Source organism: Coptis chinensis, chromosome 7 (assembly GCF_015680905.1).
Source record: "Coptis chinensis isolate HL-2020 chromosome 7, ASM1568090v1, whole genome shotgun sequence".
In the NCBI taxonomy this organism is placed as follows: domain Eukaryota; kingdom Viridiplantae; phylum Streptophyta; class Magnoliopsida; order Ranunculales; family Ranunculaceae; genus Coptis; species Coptis chinensis.
The window spans coordinates 68,796,517-68,806,751 of record NC_141462.1 but is presented as its reverse complement, the minus strand read 5'-3'; the positions used below and the strand labels follow the sequence as shown (position 1 = coordinate 68,806,751).

At 37.5% G+C, this 10,235-nt stretch overlaps 1 pseudogene across 1 annotated transcript; it reads right to left on the bottom strand.

The window, feature by feature from the left end:
* Nucleotides 1-2,092: 2,092 nt before the first annotated feature.
* LOC147488564 (cytochrome P450 81Q32 pseudogene) lies at nucleotides 2,093-9,924 on the bottom strand (annotated as a pseudogene). The gene is made up of 3 exons (XR_015201244.1): nucleotides 8,781-9,924; nucleotides 3,082-4,511; nucleotides 2,093-2,913 (listed from the first exon to the last, which is right to left on the bottom strand). The product of XR_015201244.1 is annotated as a cytochrome P450 81Q32 pseudogene (transcript).
* Between the last annotated feature and the right edge of the window lie 311 nt (nucleotides 9,925-10,235).

Sequence of the window (10,235 nt, the reverse complement as noted above, 5' to 3'; positions counted from 1 at the left end):
TCGATTCTCATGTCGATCACTATCTTTATCTTTCTTCCCTGTGTCTGAGACTTGCAATACTGCTTGCACAGTGGCTGCCTTTAACCCTCTTCTACTATAATATCTCTATTAGCTTTGTCATACAATTCTTGCAGACTTTTAACTTCCCTTCTCAAGAGATATTTGTGCATAAATGACCTTGGTATCACACCTTTTTGGAAAGCTATGACAGCTGTCATCTCAGACTCGTCTAGCCTTTCCACTGATTGAGTTTCGGCCTTGAACCTGGCCAAAAAATCCTTCAATGATTCCTTCTTTCCTTGTTTCAACTGAAATAAGACCGACACATGTTTTGGCTTCACCCTCTGGTGACCGTAGTTGGTGAGGAATATTTCTTCAATTTCACGAAAACACGAAATGGTTCCCTCAAGAATTGTACAGAACCATTTCAGTGCTTTGCCTTTAAGGCTCAAAGAAAATGATCGACATAGTACATAATCCCAATATTAGGTACCCTGATATATTGAGAACTGGTGTCGATAGCTAAAAAGATGGTCCATGGGATCAGTAGTCCCATCATACTGATTGAACTTTGGATTCTTGAACTTTGGAGGTAATGACACCCTCTCTATATCCTTTTTCAATGGGTTTTGACTCACATCATCTGCTAGCTTACATATTAAGGCTGATACCTTTTCTAGCAACTGGTTCCCAAATTGCCTCTGCATCATCTCCTGGACCATTTCCTTCGTGATTGGTGCTTTTACCTCTTCCTTTTGTACTATCTTTGGCGTCGGTTTCGCTACCGATTGCACCTCTTCATGGTGGCTTTTCCTCATTTCCTCGACATGACTCTTTCTCACCACTGGAGTGCCTGAACTCGACGCCTCTCCATTTTTCTCATACAAAGCGTCTTCAGCACGCTTCTCATTCTCTTCTCTCACAACTTTATTTTCAGCCATCAAAATTTTGTTCTGTTTTTCCAAATCTTCCAACCTTCTTAATAAAGCCTTTAAAGACACCTCTTCTTCATTTATCTCCTCAACTTCTTCTATCAATCTACTTGCTGATCGCCTTGTTCTTGCTTGAGAAGTACTTCCTTCATTAACCATCACCGCTTTACTTACTGTAGCACGCTTTTGAGGCATCTTTAATGAGAAAAAATGAATCCCTTCTTCAACACTTCAACTGATCTTCTCGAAGTTTTTTGAATACAAACAGTTATTCTTTATCTCAACCTTTTCTTGGACTCGATCTTCAAAGAAAGAAGAAAAGAAAAAAAGCAATCTTTTCTTGTCTTTCAATCATAAACGGCATCAATGTAAGATTCAAGAAAAGAATAGATAAAAATCACTAAGCTTTTCTTATTCCATTAATGGTGGTTTACACTGTTCACCCTTTCTCTCTCTGTTTACATGCGAGAAATAGAAAAAGTAAAGTGTGTGAATGTGAATGTGGTCTCTTTTTCTTTTGTCTCCACGCCTTTTAAAGTTGCTCCACATGAGTCCATCCAATAATTTTTTGACATGTGTTCATCCTTGTCCCTTTCCTTTGTACTTGAAATTTATCATGAATATATCAGCCCTCATGCCGATATTGTACGATATTTGGCCACCACAAGTTCATTCTTCAAGTTTCTTCCGGTTGAGAAAGCTTTAACTTTCCCCGAGTCTACTAGTGGTGGATCCAATGGCCTTTCAGCTGTTAAAAGCCACATTGGCTTGGCATGATCAATTCGATCAGTGTTACATCACAATGATATGTTGTTCATGTTTTTGAAGCAGTTGGAACTGAGCATCATCAATGGTTTGTTGCTGGAGTAGAGAAACATTGATATAGAGACTCTTTTAGATTAAAAGGGACCTTATTCCAATGAGATTTCATGGCTCAGAGGGATTTCAATGAGATTTCATGGACGCAGAGGGATTGAGAAGAAGAAAAAAACGAAGGTAAATACGTATTATAGACTACAGAGAGATTTATTTGGTATACACTTCTCAAATATGCATATGCAGAAATTTGACAGCTACATACAGTTCTAAAATGACAGGTTTCTAATTACGCATAACTACTTTTAAGTTCTAAATCCTACTATATCGTATACACAACTATATTCTGGAACATTTTCTGAATTAATTGGGATCCTAAAATCTGCCATTATAACTAATGCAGCAGACCAGCCCAAGTAGTCTCCAATATTTCAACACAGGAGTTCATATATTCTACTGCATGAGAATACAACTATGAAAACCTATTTGAGGAGACATAAAAGATTACATTAGCGTTGAGCTTTATTACCAAACACCCATTACTTCAAATTTGTGAAAGGACGTTAAGTAGAGCTGCTTTTGGCTTAGACATGGCCTCTAAGGGCTTGGCCTTACTCATAATGCATCGCTCACCTATACTCATATCCACCATTTCTCCCCCGAGTCGTTCCCAATCAAAGCACTGAATCCAGACACCCAACATCATTCCCATTGTCCGCATTGCCAAGCCATCTCCAGGACACGCCCTTCTTCCTTCACCAAATGGAATCCACTTAATTCCATCATTTTCCTCATTGCCTTTTTCAAACCGCTCTGGCTTGAACATCGTTGGCTCTGACCACACCCTGGAATCTTTGTGAAGAGCCCATTGGTTAACCAGCAGCATTGTGCCTTTCGGTATGTCATAACCTCCTATAGTACAGTCTTCTGTTGATTCATGTGGAGCTAAAAATGGTTGAAGACTACACATTCTGAGTGTCTCATATATAATATTCTGGAGATATGGGAGCTTGACAAAATCAGACTCATTCAGCAATCTCTCATACCCCACATTTAAATCAATTTCATCTGTTGCTTTCTTTAGGACTTCAGGATGATTCAGTAGAAGAGCCATTGCCCATTCCATGGTAGTTGTTGAAGTTTCAATTCCAGTGCCAAACATTACCTGAAACATGATCAGATCATACAACTACGAAACCGCAATGCTTTAAAGATTGGAAGAGCAATGATCATAAGATGCACAATTAATAAATAACCTAGCTATTTTACGCCACACAGCACCAGGTTGTAATGTTCATAATAGTGTCTTTTAAGAAAGTTATGCCTTACTTACCAGTATAACACCTTTGATAACATCATCTGTATAGTGTTCAGATTCCGCTTCTTGCAGAGTAAAAAGAACATCCATCATTGATCCTTTGTTCTCCCTTTCCTCTCTAGTATCTTCTTTGGTACTACTTAGACCTGAAGAAGTAGACCTTCTACTTCGGACATCATCGATCATAGTCTGCATAAACTTGTCCCTCTTTCTGAACAATTTCATCATAATTTTCTCCACTGTCCAACGATCGATCCACTTCAAAAATGGAAAGAAGTCTCCTGCCCCAAACAGTATCTTGTTTGGTAAGAATATACTCCTCAACTCATCTAACTTATCTTTACCCTCCTCCGGATCGATTATCTCTTCCTCTCCAAAGAATGGTTTCGTCCCAAGTACCCTTCGAGCTTGCAAATTATCAATTGCAACTCCAGCTTTTTAAACTTTCCATCATAACCTTTCAACATCCCTCTAAGCAAAGAACAAACTTCTATTTTACGAACGCTAGCTGACCTATCGAGACCACTAGTGCAGAAAATCTCAGTAGTAGTAAGACGGCAGAGATTCCGCCAACAATCACAGTATTGTGACATCGGAATAGAATCATATGTTTTCAGGAATTTTGAAAGGAGCATTTGAGGACGGTTTGCAAATATGATGTCGTTCTTGGTAAAGCATTCTTTGAGAGCTGTTGGAGAGGAGAGAACTAGGACAGGTCGAAATCCAAACTTGAGATATAGGATGGGACCATATTTTTGTATAAATTTATCAATGGCTATGTGCATTGGTTTACTGACCAGGAGATGGAAATGACCGACTATAGGAAGACTGCGAGGGCCTGGGGGTAGATTCTTATGGTGATGCTTTGTGTGCGCTAGTTTGTAGGAAATAAAGAGAATTACTAGGACTAAAGCTATTAGGTACTGGATTTCCATTGCTGAGGCGGCTTGCTCTTCATGCATGAATTTGTCTACTTATACAGTTATACATGTTGGGTAAAGTGGTCTTTCAAATTACAATACCTAAGTTGTTGTCATATATTTTACTTTATTAGATGGTTTCATGTCTTCTTTCGAACAATAAGTATCGGTGATATAATATACAAAACTGCAATAATATTTCCTTAAACTACAGATGTATAGAACTGCAAGAATCTTTTCCAGACAATATCGTAACAGCAAGAGACAAGAGATCATAAAATAATAATCTGCTTCTTTGTAAACAACACAAAAGTTTGTTTTCCTCAAAAAAGTTGTGGTTATAGTAGATAAGGTATAAACACATCAGCACCAGCAAAAAATATTCATATCATAGGTTTACTTTTCATTATTTTTTTGTCCCTTCTTAAATATGCACAGTTGCACACGATAAAATGCATGTTGGTAGTTCTCCTTTTGGTTCTCTGTTTTTTTAGTCTGCTGAGAGTAGGAACATTTTGAAAAATCCTGCATATATTTAGAAATTATGTCAATACACATCTTTAACCAAAAAGAAAAACAATTGAACCCAGTATAAGAAGAGACGAAAACTGTTAGTCTGCTGAGGGTATGAAAGGATGGAATGAGCCTACTCTCAACAGAAAACTGAGTATCTTAACAGATTACAGACTCTTTTGTTGTCACACACGCTTCGAGAAGCAAATTTTGCAGCTGACATAGCTGCAAAGCATAGCACTAGTCTTGCTGCAGGTGCTATGGAATTGTACGAAAAAAAACCCCATGGTTGTATAAATGGGAGGCCCCTGAGTCAATTTATTTTAGATTTGATAACTGAGAGTCTCTGGACAGTCAGATACCTATAATATATCTTAATATCAATATATATACACAGCTCACTAAGCAAAAGGATACAATTTTTCTTCTTTTTTATACTGTGTGTCAGGCATATGCTTCTGACAATTCAAACTGATTCGTAAGTAGTTAGTTTAGGTGTCATTGTCAAAATCAATTAACATGTAAATGATTAATTATATTGGAAATCAATTTGATATTTCTGTTGTAAATAGTTAGAAATTAGTAGAGGAACAAGTGCACCCATTGATGGCAACAAACAAAGGTCGACTTTTGGAATCATTGAAATGGAGAAAAAGAATCAAATCAATAAAATGGTTCATTACTAAAACAGATCGAATTACTGCAACAGAGTTGATGTATACAAAGGCGGAAGCAACTTCGAATCAATAACACCAATAAATAAAATTGATAAACACCCAAAACTAGGGTTTCAAAGGGAAAACGAATTTCCTTAATTCAATCTCTTGATTAAACAATTCAAAAACAACCCCCTAACAATGAAGGCCTAGATGTCTTTATATAATAAGAAAACAACTACTAAACCTAATTGGAAACCAAATAGGAGACCATTCTAAATCCTATTCCTAATTGAATTAGGAAACCAAACAAAATAGAAACTACTAATTAATTAATAATCCATGCTCATGCATCAATCTCCCCGTCTTGAAAGAAACTCGTCCTCGAGTGGAAGAAGAAAAGACAAAACGTTGTGGCAGTCCTGAAACAGGAGATGTAGGAGGAAGTGGAGACAATACAACCTGTTGGCCTTGAAAAATGAAAGAATAGGTACTGGCAGTGCCATCATAAGTTGTCTCTGTCATATTGCCATGGTCGCCCCAATAATAGATGACAAACAATAGTCATAGGAATTACAATGCACCAAACTTCATCTTTGTAAAGGTAGCCAATGGAGAAAGGAACCAAGCAACGACGAGTAACCTCAATTTCACTACCCTTGCTCAAGCCTTGTATTTTGTATGGTTCTGGAAGCAGTTCAATCTTCAATTGGAGCTTATCAACCATTTCTTGTGAGACAAGATTATCACTAGAACCACTATCAATAATGGCATTGCAAAGTTTACCTCCTGCAATACAACGAATTTCAAAAATGGCAAAACGACGCCAAGAAGATTTATCAGGGGAAGAAGTAACCAAGGATTGACGGATCATCAAAGCAGGAACAAGAATCAGGAGGTGTAACAACCACAGGCTGAGTCATACTATGCAGTGACTGTGTAGCACCCATCTCACTATGATCATCATGGACTAACACCCACTCTCTTTAACTATGGACAATCAATTTTCTTATGTCCAACTTTGCCGCACTCAAAACATGTAGCCTCAAAAGTGCTTCTGGGAACAGAAACCGGATGTGGTGTAGCTATAGAAACAGAAAATTTATGCAATTTTTCAGCCTTCAAAGCATACTTGATAGCGTCAGACATATCAAAAATGTCTTTAAATGCCAAATCTTTTTGTATTGATTGGTTCAAACCATTCAAATATCTTCCTACCTTCTGTTCCATAGTCTCAGATAAATCAACCCTGGTGGCCAATAAAAGAAACACCTCGGTATACTCAGTCACACTCTTACACTTTTGTTTTAAATTTTAGAGGCGCATAAATAAATCCCTCTCATAATCATGAGGTATAAATTCTCGTTTCAGCTCTCGGTGCATCTTATCCCAAGTGGTAATTTTATTGTAACCCAATTTAGCACGAGTCAATTGAAGTTCATCCCACTAAACAAGTGCATAGCCCGTTAATTTAGTCACAACTAAATTAGCACACTTAAGATCCTCCAAATTTTTATAATAAAAAATATTTCCAATCTTATTTAACCAATCCACAAAAGCATCAGGCTGTAATTTTCCATCAAATTCAGACACGTCTAATTTAATATCACCCATCTGATTCTTTTGTAAAATGCGCAACGATTAATATCAAAATTACCTGCATTATGGTGCACATTTTGTTGATGCCCACGCCTTTGATTGCGCCTATTGTGGTTATTGTGCCTTGGTGGAGAAGGACTACATGGAGAATCTGAAAGGTCCGGAGGATCAAAAGTTGGTGCTAATCGATATGGCTGTTGGCGGTGTCGGCGGGGTGAAGGGGATGGGGAATCATCTGGGTCCGGGGAACGGGGTGCACCCTGGTCAACAGTAACAACTTTCTTGCGGGCAGGCCTAGTATTTTCTTGGACTAGAATAAAATTTGCAGCCCTGAAAGTATCATGTGGTCTTCCGTAGGCCTGCACATTAGAAGCCCAAGTGGGATTAGTTTGCCCAGCCCGTGAATTAGGCAAATAGGATTGTCTCTTTGGTCGATCGGAATTCTGTTGGGGAAGATGACCAAGAGTAACAAAAGCATCAACAGGTCTTTGACCACGACCAAGGCCTGTCGGATTTCGCCGAGATCTTCTACTATTTGCATCAAGATCTGCGTCATAATAAATTTCTGGAACAGAATCTTCTTTATGCTGAAAAGGTTGATCAACATGGGGAACTCGAATTGTGCGATTGCTTCTGCGATCTTGACTTGGGAAGGCTAAATCAGCACAAGGAAATCGGCCCTGATCAGTGGGATTCAAAATCGGACCACTTCCATCAACAATAGGTCGTACCAATCGGCAAATTGGAGAAGATGGTGATTTAGTGCGTGAAGCTACAAGCGATTCTGTATCGCTTTCAATGGAAGATGGATGTGGAGAATTTCTGTGCGAGGGTGCATGACTGCGTCGATTCGATCGAGTATTTTGGGTGTCAACAACTAACTCAACTTCAGAACCAGAGTGGTGGGAATCTTGGGGGTCATCTTCCGCCCATTGTCTGTCCACAACTTCAATGGTTTGTTTGGGTTGATAGTCAGGTACGAGCTTCATCAAAATCTCTTTTATGTCGCACAAATTAGTCGAATTCGCTTGCAATTCTTTCCCAACATGAACCAATCTTGTATTCACTGCTGGTGGTCATCCGAGTCCCTTTGTTGAGTGGCCATGACGAGCAAACCAAGAAAAAACCTAAAAATCTGATACCAATTTGATGTATACGAAGGTGGAAGCAACTTCGAATCAATAACACTAATGAATAAAATTGATAAACACCCAAAACTAGGGTTTCAAAGGGAAAACGAATTTCCTTAATTCAATCTCTTAATTAAACAATCCAAAAACAACCCCCTAACAATGAAGGCCTAGATGCCTTTATATAAGAAAACAACTACTAAACCTAATTGGAAACCAAATAGGAGACCATTCTAAATCCTATTCCTAATTGAATTAGGAAACCAAACAAAATAGAAACTACTAATTAATTAATAATCCATACTCATGCATCAAGAGTACACCAGTGTTATTTATTTTAACTCAATAAGACACGGATAACCATCTGGTCCAGGTGGCCCAGGTGGCCCAGGTAGTTCAGCAGTAAGCCAGCTGGTTTAAGTTCCTATCATAGCCAATAAATATATGGTTACACCCAAATAACTCTTGGTCATTTTAAGAACAAAAAGAAGTTTGTCAGTCCCGCATCTAGAGCTATATGCTTTTAAACATTGATTATGGGGGTGCTTTTAATGTCAGATCAACAAAATCAGAGTACACTCAGACTCTCTACTAGCTACAAGTATCCTTAACAGATCAGAATCTCTGCCATGGTACACACGGAATTTGGTAGCTCATATCCATCACTTAAGTACACATTTTGTATCTATTGTTTTTCAAACATGTCTTCAGGGAGAGTAACTTTTCTGCAGATCATTAGATCATAAACTTAGTACTACTGTAAAGGAGGATGTCTCCAAAATGTTGTACATACGTTTCTCTCTAATACAGGTAAGGGTCTGCCTAACCCTAACTAAACATTATAAAATAAAATAGTCGAAGGGAGACATTGAAGAGTAGGCTAGTGATGAACATACCAAAAAATTTTGTGGACTTCTTGAAAAGCTCCGATGGAGAGGACACACACGTCTTTCCAGCCTTCAAGGTATAGTATTTCTCTTTTCTTTTGATACGTGAGCCTTTCAGGTATAGTCTGATACCTGTCCCTGAAGTTCTCTGCAAAAAAACACTACAGATGGAAACATATTGGATTGCAAGAGAAATTTCAGCAACTCTAAACCCTTGCAGCAGTAAATGACATTTACCAAAGCAAACTAGATAGAAACCAAGGTTGAAAAGGGATGAGCTAAGTAATGATTTCCATGGAGAAGAAGCTATTAAACCAGGACTAGTGCTGTTTACTGATCTGCTTGTACCCAGAAATTAATCTCCCTGACCACGGCCTATAGTGACATTAAAATAAAAAACAACAAGCCCTGTTTGAAGAGGATCATATAGTACACATCTCAAACTCGAAATAATACACTGGGGATATAAAAAATAATTACTAAATCCTAAAGGTCCAAAAAGTAACTCCCCAATTACAACATTTGCAAATGAGAGGTTGAATACAATTTTTTGTCCAAATATCGATAAAGTTTTGGAAAGAAGGGTTTGCATTAATTGACTATATAAAAGATTATCTTCTCATTTCACAAATTATACATCAACAAGAACTAACTAGCCAACAAAGTGCAGAATTATCATTTAAAATATGCAATAAAGAGTGGAATCTCTTTAGTTTCCCATCATGACTTTTTTGAATTACCAATTGTAGAATCCCATCATGACTTTCTACACAATGATGTGTACAGGAAAATATACCTACTGAATCTAGATCAGATAAAAAAATTCAATAAAGACACTAATATCAGTAGATAGAAAATTAGAAACAATGCAGAATGTAGAAATGAAAACTCTATAATTCGATAAAATCTAACAATTGCTTTCGTACTGTTAAAATTTGATAAGGACATATTTTTGAAATTTCAATACTTAGAAAAAACCCATCTTACTTAAACCTATAAGGCTATAAAATAAATAAACCTAAAAAATATAGGGAACAAATGGGATACAATTGTGAAAACCTAACCAAAATTAAACTACCATAAGATAAAATGAAATGGTAAAAGTGAAACTAAGCTGAATTAAATTGGTAAAACCTATAGTTACAGTGTAATTAAATGAAAGTTGCAAAAATTACCTACCAAGTGCTCCTTAACACTGGGAGAAAATGATGCTATTTAAATGCATGCTTAATTATACTTTATGGTGAAGCTCACACGTGTAACTTTGTTAGCGTGTACTGTGGATTACGTGTGTACTCGGCCTCCGCCGCAATCCGTGGCCATTAAAGCCCAAATCCAGAATCACACGCCTGCACAATTGCACAAAGCACACCCCTTACAATTTTGAAATATTGCAATTGGAAATTTGGAGCCATGAGATTGAGATCAAGGATGTGTACTTCCACCATAAAAAATCTTCATAGT